Raw genomic sequence first — 12969 nt, 5'->3', positions numbered from 1 at the left:
AGCCTCGGGAGGTCAACTGAGTAGAGGTGGGTTCGATTCCCACCTCAGCCATCCTGGAAGTGGTTTTCCGTGGTTTCCCACTTCTCCTCCAAGCGAATGCCGGGATGGTACCAAACTTAAGGCCAAGGCCGCTTCCTTCCCTCTTCCTTGCCTATCCCTTCCAATCTTCCCATCCCTCCACAAGGCCCCTGTTCAGCATAGCAGGTGAGGCCGCCTGGGCGAGGTACTGGTCATACTCCCCAGTTGTATCCCCCGACCAAGAGTCTGAAGCTCCAGGACTCTGCCCTTCAGGCGGTAGAGGTGGGATCCCTCGTTAAGTCCGAGGGAAAAGCCGAACCTGGAGGGTGAACATATGATGATGATGATGATGATGATGATGAGATTAGAGTAGATGTAGGATGCAGTAGTTACGTAGAAATGAAAAGGTTAGCACAGGATAGGGCGGCGTTAAGAGCTGCAACAACATTATTATTATTATTATTATTATTATTATTATTATTATTTCAGCTTTCCTATCCGACCTTACTCGGTCAAGCGCTGTTCTCTTTATACCTCGAACATCTTCTCTTTCTCCTATGGTTTATGTTAAGTTGTTTATTCCACTATTTTCCTTTTTAACACACAGTTCACTCCAGAAGTAAATTACCTGTTTCCCTTTACTGAAGCTCGATACATCGCGTTTAGAGATTTCGTAAACCACCATCATAATCAGCTCCAGGTGAGATGCATTGACGGATATCAGCCATAGTGTGGGATGTGCCATACGCCACTATAGACCAAGTATTGGATTTTCTGATCTGATATTGCGTATTATAATGTTATCAGCAGCTGGCGTACCGGTGATCTGAAAGTTATTAACTTTATGTGTTGAGAGAGATAAGCGTTATGAGAGTCGGCTTGTTCACTCGGTGATTAGTCCCACGACAGAGGAAGTAACAGAATTTTACGCAATCATTGGAAAATGGATTTTATATAGTCACAGGTTAAAAATACTATTTTTCAACAAGTAGCACGTGTCCTCTATCCTAGCGTGCATTACGGCTCTGTAAACAGATTCAAAAAAACAGTAACCGGACGAATTGGCCGCGCGGTTAGGGGCGCGCAGCTGTGAGCTTGCATCCGGGAGATAGTGGGTTCGAATCCCACTGTCGGCAGCCCTTAAGACGGTTTTCCGTGGTTTCCCATTTTCACACCAGGTAAATTCTGGGGCTGTACCCAAATTAAGGCCGCGGCCGCTTCCTTCCAACTTTTAGCCCTTTCCTATCCCATCGTCGCGATAAGACCTGTCTGTGTCGTTGCGACGTAAAGCAATTAGCAAGAAAATTTATAAAAAGTAACAGTAAAGGACACGGCCTTAGGATACCCCTACTGCTTATGCAACTCTCACTACATAACCTTTGCGTGGGTTACAGGTTCATTAGGGATCAGTGTTACCAGGTGCTCCAAACGTTCTGATTTCTAAAAGTATAAATAAATAAATAAATAAATAAATAAATAAATAAATAAATAAATAAATAAATAAATAAATAAATAAATAAATAAATAAATAAATAAATAAATAATACTTGTTCGACGTCTCACTGACTATTTGTATGGTTTTCTGAGACGCCGAAATGCTGGAATTTTGTCCCGCAGAAGTTCTTTTACGTGCCAGTAAATCTACCGACACGACGCTGGAGTATTTGAGCACCTTCATATACCACCAGACTGAGCTAGGATCGAACCTGCAAATTTGGAGTCAAAAGGCCAGTGCTCTACCGTCTGTGCTAACGCCGAAATGCTGGAATTTTGTCCCGCAGAAGTTCTTTTACGTGCCAGAATATCTACCGATACGAGGCTGGAGTATCTCAGCACCCTCAAATACTATCGGACTGAGCCAGGATCGAACCTGCAAATTTGGAATCAGAAGGCCATCGCTCTACCCTCTGAGCTACTCAGCCTTGGTCTAAAACTATTCGAAAAATTACGAAAACACGAATAATGAGGCAAAAACATCAGTTATAATCTACTGTTGGGTATCAATGCACCGAGCGAGTCGGCCGTGCGGATATGAGCGCGCAGCTGTGAACTTGCACACGGGAGGTAGTGGGTTCGAGCCCCACTATGGGCAGCCATTTTCACACCATGCAAATGTTGGAGCTGTACCTTAATTAAGGCCACGACCGCTTCCTTCCCACTCCCAGGCCTTTCCTATCGTATCGCCGCCATAAGATCTGTCTGTATCGGTGCGACGTAATGCAAATTGTAAATAAATGGGTATCAAAGCATTGTACGTTTACTTTCTTTTAACACCTTTTAGATTTAGGAGAGACCAAGCAACTGGCTGTGCTGTTTGGGTCAAGTCGCTATCAACTTGCATTCGGGAGATAGTGGGTTCGAACCCCCCACTGTCGGCAGCACCGAAGAGGTTTTCCATGGCATTCCATTTCACACCAGGTTGTACCTTAATTACGGTCATGGTTGCTTCCTCCCCAATCCCAGCCCTTTCCTATCTTTGCGTCGCCGAAATCCGCCCCCCATGTGACAGCGACATTAAACAACTAAAATAACTAATTACTACTCTGTTCACTCTTTAGATCAGTGAAACGAGTGTCGGACTTTAGACCCCAAGATCGCGAGTTGAAACCCGATACTACCCGACTCTGTGGTGTAGTGATTAGCGTGATTAGCTGCTACCCCCTGAGGCCTGGGTTCGATTCCAGGCTCTGCCACGAATTTTTGAAAAGTGGTGCGAGGCCTGGAACGGAGTCCACTCAGCCTCAGGTGGTCATTTGAGTAGACGGGGTTCGATTCCCACCTCAGCCATGCGTGGTTTCCCACTTCTTCCAAGCAAATGCCAGGATGGTACCGGTACCTAATTTAAGGCTACGGCCCCTTACTTGCCTCTGTTTTGTCTATCCCTTTCTATCTCCCACAAGAACCCCTGTTCATCGTTGCAGGTGAGGCTGCCTCGAAGTGTTATGGGTCATTCTACCCAGTTGTATCCCCGACAGAATATCTATCGCTCCAGGACACTGCCCTTTAGGTGGTAGAGGTGGGATCCCTCGCTTAGTCCGAGAAAACAACAACCCTGGAGGGTAAACAGATTAAATAAATCATACAAAATATTTGACACTCCATGTCGTACGATGTCGGCATGTAAGAGATCTCTCGTGACACTTTCGGTGTTTGACAAAATTCTTTAAATTTCAGCCATTGATTGCCCGACAGATATCCATCTCTGCCATCTGGTAGAGTTAGAAAGAACGTCGAAATTGGCACGCAGCCAGCCTAAATTGCATCTAATGGAAACGTGTGCGCAAGTTAGCTGAGACACCACATTATTATTATTATTATTATTATTATTATTATTATTATTATTATTATTATTATTATTGTGTACGGCTCCATGGCTAAATGGTTAGCGTGCTGGCCTTCGGTCACAGGGGTCCCGGTTCGATTCCCGGCAAGGTCGGGAATTTTAACCTTAATTGGTTAATTTCGCTGGCACGGGGGCTGAGAGTATGTGTCTTCATCCCCATTTCATCCTCATCAGGACGCGCAGGTCGCCTACAGGCATCAAATCAAAAGACCTGCATCTGGCGAGCCAAAAGTGTCCTCGGACAATCCCGGCACTAAAAGCCATACGCCATTTCATTTATTATTATTATTATTATTATTATTATTATTATTATTAGTCATTGCCGCAAAGGAGTGCGACAGGCCTCGGCAGCCGGCACAATTCCTATCCTCACCGTAAATTGGAGGCTTCATTCATCTCATCCCTGACCCGGTCGTTGAATGGAATGGAATATTATTATTATTATTATTATTATTATTATTATTATTATTATTATCAATTATTTATAATCCCGATATTCCCGCGCACCTTCGTATGTGAGACTGAGGACTGGTATCTAGACAGTCTTCAAGTAAACGCCGAAAACAAGTTAGTCAAGGAGAAAGTTGTTCACCAAGAAGTATGCCAGCAGTCCATTAGAATTAAATTTACCAGTTATTTACCTCGCGGCAGACAGTTCTTGATGAAGATTTACATCTGTTAGTTCTGGCGAGAACCGAATAACGTGGTAATCAACAGGATTCATCACGTCACACGAATCTTATTAATTTCCACTGATGGTATAAGAGTCTTGAACAAGTCAAAAGTCAAATCTTGTGCTGCTGATATCGTGATCAGCTACGGGACCTCGGTCTTACGTGAAAGCTGAACCAGGGAGGTGTGACTTTTCATTTCAAACATCCATTGGCCACGATAGGAACCCCGGCCACCTTGATGAGAAGCTAGTGGTTATTGCACTTGGCTATCTTGGTCTTTTAACCTTTTCACTCCCGAGTTATTTTCAGCCTTATGCATGTCTGGATGTTTCGACAATGGCTGAAATAGGATAAAACAGCTTGTGCCGGGTGGGTAAAATAAAACTACTAATACTATTAAGACTGACGCGGAATTGGCCCTTGTTAATGAGCAAGAGAACTGCCCATTACAGTAAATGCTGGAAACCACTATTTTGATGCACCAATTGGTTGCTGTCGCATGTCTGCGCTTGCGCATTTCCCGCATCTCCCAAGCACGTCGCTGTGCCATTTCGTGTGAGTGAGAAGGCGTGTTTACTGACCAGTTGAATGCAACACAAAATGGTGCTCACGATGAAACAGCGCGTGCTCATTGTCGAGTGTTGTGTGAAGCACGATTCGCGGAAATCCTGTGCGGAACTGTTTGCGGGAGAGTTTAAGACTGGAAGTGTTTTGGCAAAACCTCCAGCAAAGTTTGCAATGCAAAACTTAGTGGCAAAATGGCGTAGAAAGGTATGTGTAGTGAATAACAACCGTAGTTCGAACGACAGAAAACATTGTTCGAGCGATGGAAAGCCTGAAACGAATTCAGCGAAATCTCAACGCCGTTTATCTGTGCAAGTGGGAGTTAGGAGATCGTCGTGGCGAAACGTTATCAAAAAGGAACTGCATCTGTATACCTGTAAGTTTACTGTTGTGCATGCGATAAAGCGTCCAGACGAACCTTCGCGTGTTAGTTTCTGAGTGAAGTGGAGTCAGGACTTTTGGATGTCAGTTTTTCATTTCTTCAAATGAGGCCACTTCCAGCATCTTCTGTGATGTTCGTTAACAAGAGTAAATACCGCGTCAGTCTTATTGTTAATATTTTCCGGGTCAGTTTTATTTTGCACACCCGGTATTTGGACAGCCGGCCCCGTGGTATAGGGCTAGCGTACCTGCCTCTTACCCAGAAGCCCCGAGTTCGATTCCTGGCCAGGTCAGGGATTTTTACCTAGACCTGAGGGTTGGTTAGAGGTTCACTCAGCCTTCGTGATAAGAATTGAGGAGCTATATGACGGTGAGATAGCGGACCCGGTCTAGAATGCCAAGAATAACGGCCAAGAGGATTCGTCGTGCTGACCACAAGACACCTCGTAATCTGCAGGCCTTCGTGCAGAGCAGCGGTCGCTTGGTAGGCCAAGGCCCTTCAAAAGGCTGTAGTGCCATGGGGTTTGGTTTGGTTTGTTTTGTTTTGGTTTGGTATTTGCACAGCTGTCCGCCTCTGTGGTGTAGTGGTTAGCGTGATTAGCTGCCACCCCCGGAGGCCCGGGTTCGATTCCTGGCTCTGCCACGAAATTTGAAAAGTGGTATGAGGGCTGGAACGGGGTCCACTCAGCCTCGGGAGGTCAACTGAGTAGAGGTGGGTTCGATTCCCACCTCAGCCATCCTGGAAGTGGTTTTCCGTGGTTTCCTACTTCTCCTCCAGGCGAATGCCGGGATGGTACCTCACATAAGGCCACGGCCGCTTCCTTCCCTCTTCCTTGCCTATCCTTTCCAATCTTCCCATCCCTCCACAAGTCCCCTGTTCAGCATAGCAGGTGAGGCCGCCAGGGCGAGGTACTGGTCATTCTCCCTAGTTGTATCCCCGACCAAGAGTCTGAAGCTCCAGGACACTGCCCTTGAGGCGGTAGAGGTGGGATCCCTCGCAGTGTCCGAGGGAAAAGCCGACCCTGGAGGGTAAACAGATGATGATGATGATGATTTGCACAGCTACTGGAAAGACAACATTAGCAATAGTATTCTCTTGGCCCTTTTACCAGAACTTGACAATGTCTACAGCTGGCTTCACTGCAACTTTTCTTTACTATGCTCATAAAAGTCAGGCTCATCATAATTCCCTAACATGTCTAAAATATAATCTTCCTTCGTGCTTTCTTTACATTTCTGTCTACCCATCTTGGAACTCAGAATATTTTCACACTCAAGTACCCTGGATTCGGATCCCGGAGACTTAAGGTGAGATTTTCAATAGGACAAACGCGTGATGAAAGGAAGTGCATTCGGTCTTAAACTAACTGCCAAATCCTAAACTGAACTGGCAATTCCATATAAAGTGGTTTAATTTCAGGCTCTGCCACGAAATTTTAAAACTGGTACGAATACTGGAACGGGATCCACTCAGCCTCGGGAGGTCAACTGAGTAGAGGGGTTTCGATTCCACCCCCCACCCCCACCTCAGCCATCCTCGAAGTGGGTTTCCGTGGTTTCCCACTTCTCCTCCAGCCAAATGCCGGGATGGTACCTAACTTAAAGTCACGGCCGGTTTCTTCCCTCCTCCTTGACTCTCCCTTACAAACCCCCCATCCCCCACAAGACCTCTGTTCAGCACAGCAAGTAAGGCCACCTGGGAGAGATACTCGTCCTCCGTCCCAGTTGTATCCCCGAGTCAAAGTCTCACGCTCTAGGACACTGCCCTTGAGGCGGTAGAGGTGGGATTCCTCGCTGAGCCCGAGGAAAAAACCAACCCTGGAGCGTAAACGGGTTAAAAAAGGAAAAAGAAGCAATTCACATCCCATGTGGATAAAAATCCCGTGGTCATCCACAACAAACATTATATCTATAGATTCTATTATTCCTGGAAAAGCGGGCCTGTGAAGAAATTATACAGTAGAATACGTTCATTTTTTTCTTTTGGTGACTGTATAATATTATAAAATTAAAACATCAGTATAATTTTATTTATGCAATTTTCCGTTTAATTAATTAAATTAATCAGTTGAAAAGATTATCGACCCTTGGCACACCTTGTATGACACACTGATTACAATCACTTCTAAAGGATATGGCAGGCATGGAATAATAATAATAATAATAATATTAATAATAATAATAATAATAATTTTAAATAATAATACCGGGCGAGTTGGCCTTGCGGTTAGAAGCACGCAACTGTGAGCTTGCATCCGGAAGATTGTGGGCTCGAATCTCACTGTCGACAGCCCTGTATATGTTTTCCGTGGTTTCCCATTTTCACACCAGGCAAATGCTGGGACTTAATTAAAGCCACGGCCGATTCGTTTCCACCACTAGGCCTTTACTACCCCACCGTCACCATAAGACGTATCCGTGTCGGTGCAAGGCAAGGCAAATAATAATAATAATAATAATAATAATAATAATAATAATAATAATAATAATAATAATAATAACCATCTCATATTTTCGGAGAAATCCATAGCATTCGACTTTAGCTGTGTTTGTACATGTTTACTGAATTAGTTACAAGTTTTAAAGAAAAAATTAATCATCACAATAGTCGTCCTTCGTGCAATGAAATCAGTATTTGGAGTGTGAATTCAGGACCATGCAGATTTAATCATCTAGAATGACTTCCATTCTTTGCTTAATTACTATATTTTTATTATTTTACTTGATAGTTAAAACGTCCTACCAGGATGACAGGAACAACTGTTAATTCATGTTACTAGATTTGAAGACATTCCATTTCTTTTCCAAAATGTACACCCAAATAGAAGTAGTCGTTTTTTATTCTGATGACCGTACGATAATTATGTTCTAAACTCCTAAAAATACCAAAATTGAACTGTTTAAACACCCCTATTTACCTTCTCAGTCCTAGCCCTTCTTAATCCCTCTATCGCGGAAATTTTATATCACTGTGCTCGACGCCGAACCATTACCAAAATAAAACAGTAATTAATTAATAAGGCGGAGCCTTAATTTCCTTGGGCATACATTACTTTCTTCCTACCAACAGGAGTCTATTACCTAGATATTTGGCTTTTCAAAACAACGCACTATCATTACTTCCAGCTCCAGATCCCATCATTCATAAATTGTTGTGTTCTTAATTTCACTAGTAATTTCGTTTTTCAGCAGTACTATTAATCATCATTTCCATAATCTAGCTGTATGGTTAATAATGTTTGATATTTCATATGTTAATCTAACTTAATTTCAAACGATAAACCAGATAAGTTGTAAATGATAGTGAAAAAAGACTCTATGCACATTAAGAATCTTAGCCTGCCAAGACGACTGCTGCCCCGACAGCTGACCTATAGATACTGGGGTGCTCCCTCGTGAGCATGATGGTACCCTTAGGTTTCTTGCCCGGATCCACTGCCACTTATATATGAACCAGCTCTTTACGAGATGAATGAATAGTATTCCAGCCCTCAGTTCAGGATTAAAATCCTTGGATGAGCTGGGAGTAGAACCTAGGACCTCTGGGTAAGAGGGACACATGTTCAAACTACACCATTACTTTAACTGGAGTAATTAGAATGCTTCCGTGACGGGACACAAGTTTTCTGCAAGATTTTACGTAGAATATTTACTTTAATTGCGAATAGCGGCTACTGAGTTCAAATGACAGGAATTAAAGAATGAAATCAACCTTTCAAGACTTCAAGTGCCGGGCTGAGTGGCTCAGTCGGTTGAGGCGCTGGCCTTCTGACCCCAACTTGGCAGGTTCGATCCTGGCTCAGTCCGGTGGTATTTGAAGGTGCTCAAATACGTCAGCCTCGTGTCAGTAAATTTACTGGCACGTAAAAGAACTCCTGCGGGACAAAATTCCGGCACCTCGGCGTCTCCGAAAACCGTAAAAGAGTAGTTAGTGGGACGTAAAGCAAATAGCATTATTATTATTAGACTTCAAGTCCCGTCAACGGACTTAGACTTGTATCTACATTTCAGTATGAACCTCTCACGTAACTTTCGCCACTATATGCCTATACATTTCTGTTTTTTGCAGTTTAAGAATAAATTGGAAAAGTTAATTTGAAAATGAGTAATGTGCCGACCGACGAGTGAGATCAGCTGCTCTAAGAGAATTGTTGTTAGTGACTGGAGGAGGTTGGTTATGGGTGGGGGGGATGTATGTAGGACGCACATGTTCGACGTCGTGGAAATGTCTACCATGGAGACCCTTGTAATGAGTTACACTGATGTTTACATCACACATCTCTCACGCGCACGGATATGGAAGAGTGACAAATGTGTCACTGCATTGTAAAACAAGATTAAAAGTTTCTCAGTTTTGCAGAAAATCTAGCTGAATTTAAAACCATTCAAACGTTTTTCTAATACCGCCAACGTATTTTGCAACTGAAAAAACTCTAAAATTAATATTCAAAACTTTCAAAATTCCAAAATTTGTATCTAAATTTCAAAGTAATAACGAATTAGCACTGAGCAAGCAAAATTATCATATACATTTCGTAGGAAAAAATTATATCGGTATTATCTTAACTTCATTAAATGACGAAATTAGAAGGGCACTTCCTAATTGTAATTTAAGAAATTATAAGTTAAATAAATAAATAAATAAATAAATAAATAAATAAATAAATGATATAATTGGAACTTCTTAGAAGGCAACAGTTTAATATTCGCACAAAGACAACTAAAACCTAACTTTGTTCTGTGTGCTGTAGATCTAAAACTTCATTACAAACTTTAGACTTTAAGTCTTTAGATCTATTTGACAAAGTTGTCAATTACTTCAAAGGCCTTTAACATTGTTGTGTAGGTTATCTTTATTCGCACTGCAAGATTTTTTCAAGTATAACGACATATGTCTGACACAGAGCTTCGACAATGGACGCAACAATGTATATATAGTGAAGGTTGCACTCACCGTAAATTAGGAATCCTCTTGACTTTCTCTGGTCAATTAAAGTCCTCGGTTTTAATGCTAGGATTTGTGACCATCCATAATTTTAAGAAGTTCTCCACACAACACAGTCTACACTCACTCACCACGCATTCTTCAACATTTTGCGGTTACGATAAAGCTTATTAGTTACAGAGAAGAGTAAGAAGAAAAAGAAGAAATGGACACGCACTGACAGATGTTCACTCAAACCCCACACACAGCCTTCTTCTCGTCTCCTTGTGGCCAACTGACCAACTATCTCCACGCTGAAGCGGTCTCTGATCTCTGCTAAAGAAACCTGGGAAAGCGCTCAGCTATTGGTTGCAGCACACCTGACGTCACCAGCACCCACGAGCACAATCCTTCTACTGATGCAGCTACAATGTATCATTCGGATCTTTACTTTATCAATACAAGTTGATTGATAAGGAAAAATCAATACCTTGCACAATCTATGGCATTGTAATATAAGAGATAAGATTAATACCACATTAGCATCATCGCAGGAAATAGGTGGCCTCGTTTCAGTCAATAAAATATTAAAGTGCGATAGGATATTTTTATTACGTTGAAAATCAAAATTAAATTTTAAAATATAGCCATTTCCTTTGGTGTAAAGCTTTTATCTAAAAGATGGGTTTTAATAAGACAAGATAACTAAAAGCATACAGAGGAATACTATTCAGCTCATACTGGAAACATCACCGCTGGGGTAGAAACGAAACCTAGTAGTTAACTAAAATATGGACAGCAGTTCTACTATTTTCCTGTGGCTAGTCGTGAGTAAAACGGGAATGATAATGAGTAGTAGTAGGAGTAGTAGGTTCTTATTGTGATGCGGACATTGAAAAGACGAGAAACCAGAGATGAGTGATATGATAGCCGTATTTTTCTCTAGTGGTTTTAACTTCGTGCTAACTCGGATCGATTTTTAGCAACACGACGATGTGATATGAAAGGGTTAGGACTGGGAAGGAAGTGACTGTCGCCTTAAATAAGGCATAGTCCTACTATTTTCCTGGTGTAAAATGGTTGTTGTTGTTGCTTGTTGTTTAAAGGCCCTAACTTCTAAGGTCAGGTGTGAAAATGGGAAACCACGGAAAATCATATTCACGTCTGCCGATGGTAGTGTTCTAACTCACCATCTTCCGAATTCAATATTTCGGCTATGTACTCCGTATCATGCAGCCAACTCGCTCGGTGACAGCCATTTTAGTGAGGTTTCATAAAGGTTCATCCCGAACATTCTCTGCAGTAAAATGCTCGGATGGTACCAACCTTTGCATTGCGAACAAGCGCAGATCACTATGGCCAGTGTATATGAAGCTGAGAAACAAACTGGCGGAGTTGCCAATATAATTTCCAAGAGGTGCCTAAGAAACCTAACACCAAGCTGTTACATCGGAAATTATGTTTATTTATATTAAATTTGCCTTTTACAGAGTTTTTATTTATTTTTATTTTTTTGTCTAGTGGAACGTTGCACTAACACATCGGAGTTTTTCAGCGACGCAAGAATGAGAAGCGGCTAGGACTGGGCAGTTAGCGATCGTGGCCGTGACACAGCCAGCACATACTTGGTGTGAAAATGGGAAACTACGGAAAACCATCTTCACGGCTGCCGACGGTGGGATTCGAACCCGAATGCAAGCTCATAGACACACGAACCTAACCACACGACTAACTCGCTCGGTTTACATAGCTTAGTAGAAATAAAAGAACTAACCAGAAATAATTTAAACTAAGAAAAAACAAACAGGAATATCTCAGCTGCACAATCCGCTTGATCCAATCTGAGGTCTCTAGCATTTGAATGTGTTTAAATGTGGCAATTTCATCTTGTAGGTTTCCAGCACGTTAAAAGCCTCCAGTGGGGAAAACATCTAACACCCGGGATCTCTTAAAATCTACATCAATTTTAGAGATATCAAACTATATTTATTGTTATTATTATTATTATTATTATTATTATTATTATTATTATTATTATTATTATTATTATTATTATCAATAATGGTATACCACTCTCTCTTACAGGGCGAAGCTGAACTCCACCGACAAACTTTCGGTGGTTGATCAGGATACCTTCTGAGTATATTGGTATAAGGGACCCGTGGTCTCCGGTGGCTCGTTATAGAGTAAAAACGTAATAACGATTTATTCGGTTTGTTATCCCAGTCATCCCTGTTTCTGTGAAAATAACTTCTTACCAGTGAAAAAGCCTGTAATATGCAATAACCAAACCGTACAACGCAACAAACAGAGTAATGTAACAACCCTCAGACGAAACACGTACACTTGTATCACAGAGTGTTCAATCTATTCTCTCGGTGTGGTGTTTACGTAACAAATGCAGAACTGTCCCCCTGCAGGTATTGTTCAAAATGTCGACCAGCATGATCACGGCATCATTGGCTTCCGGCACGTTATAAAACTCCTACGGGACAAAATTCCGACACCCCGGGGTCTGTCAAGAACTAACATTTATTTTTCTCAGTGCAATACAGGTACAAAGCTGACTGGGGCAACAGACCACGGTATACCAATATACTCAGAAGGTATCCCTGAATAACCTCAGAAAGTTTGTTGGTGGTGTTCGGCTTCACCCTGCATTTGGGTGTGATAGCCCTGGCTTCTCATCAAGGTGGCTACTGTTCGAGTCCCGGTAGTGCATGTAGGATTTTCGAAACGAAATATCACTTATCTGTCGTTCAGCTTCCACGCAAAACTGGAGGTCCTGTTGCTATGATCACGATACCAATAGGCATGTGAAGTTTCAAGTTCGCTTCCTTGCTTGCTTGATCTATTATATAATTCTGAAAAGTGCATCTTCTAAAGTTCAAAAACATCCTCCATTTGCCATTCATTCACAGTCATTTCTAGATTGTAGATTTAAAAAATTTGTACAAAAAATGGTTCATTGTGGTGTAGTGGTTAGTGTGATTAGCTGCCACCTCAGGAGGCTCGGGTTCGATTCCCGGCTCTGCCACGAAATTTGAAAAGTCGTACGAGGGCTG

At 42.2% G+C, this 12969-nt stretch overlaps 1 protein-coding gene across 2 annotated transcripts in view; it reads right to left on the bottom strand.

Annotated features, from left to right (window-relative positions):
- The window catches only part of kkv (hyaluronan synthase-like protein kkv), a 391180-nt gene extending 380959 nt beyond the window's left edge, over window positions 1-10221 (bottom strand). The window contains exon 1 of one of the 2 annotated variants that reach the window (XM_067145303.2): window positions 9935-10221. The gene's annotated coding sequence lies outside the window, so the exon portion shown is untranslated. The remainder of the gene's footprint in view (window positions 1-9934) is intronic. The other variant, XM_068227201.1, reaches the window with a different exon arrangement.
- Window positions 10222-12969: the final 2748 nt, after the last annotated feature.

This window comes from Anabrus simplex, chromosome 4 (genome assembly GCF_040414725.1).
Source record: "Anabrus simplex isolate iqAnaSimp1 chromosome 4, ASM4041472v1, whole genome shotgun sequence".
Taxonomy (NCBI): domain Eukaryota; kingdom Metazoa; phylum Arthropoda; class Insecta; order Orthoptera; family Tettigoniidae; genus Anabrus; species Anabrus simplex.
This window is presented reverse-complemented; position numbering and strand designations above follow the sequence as displayed.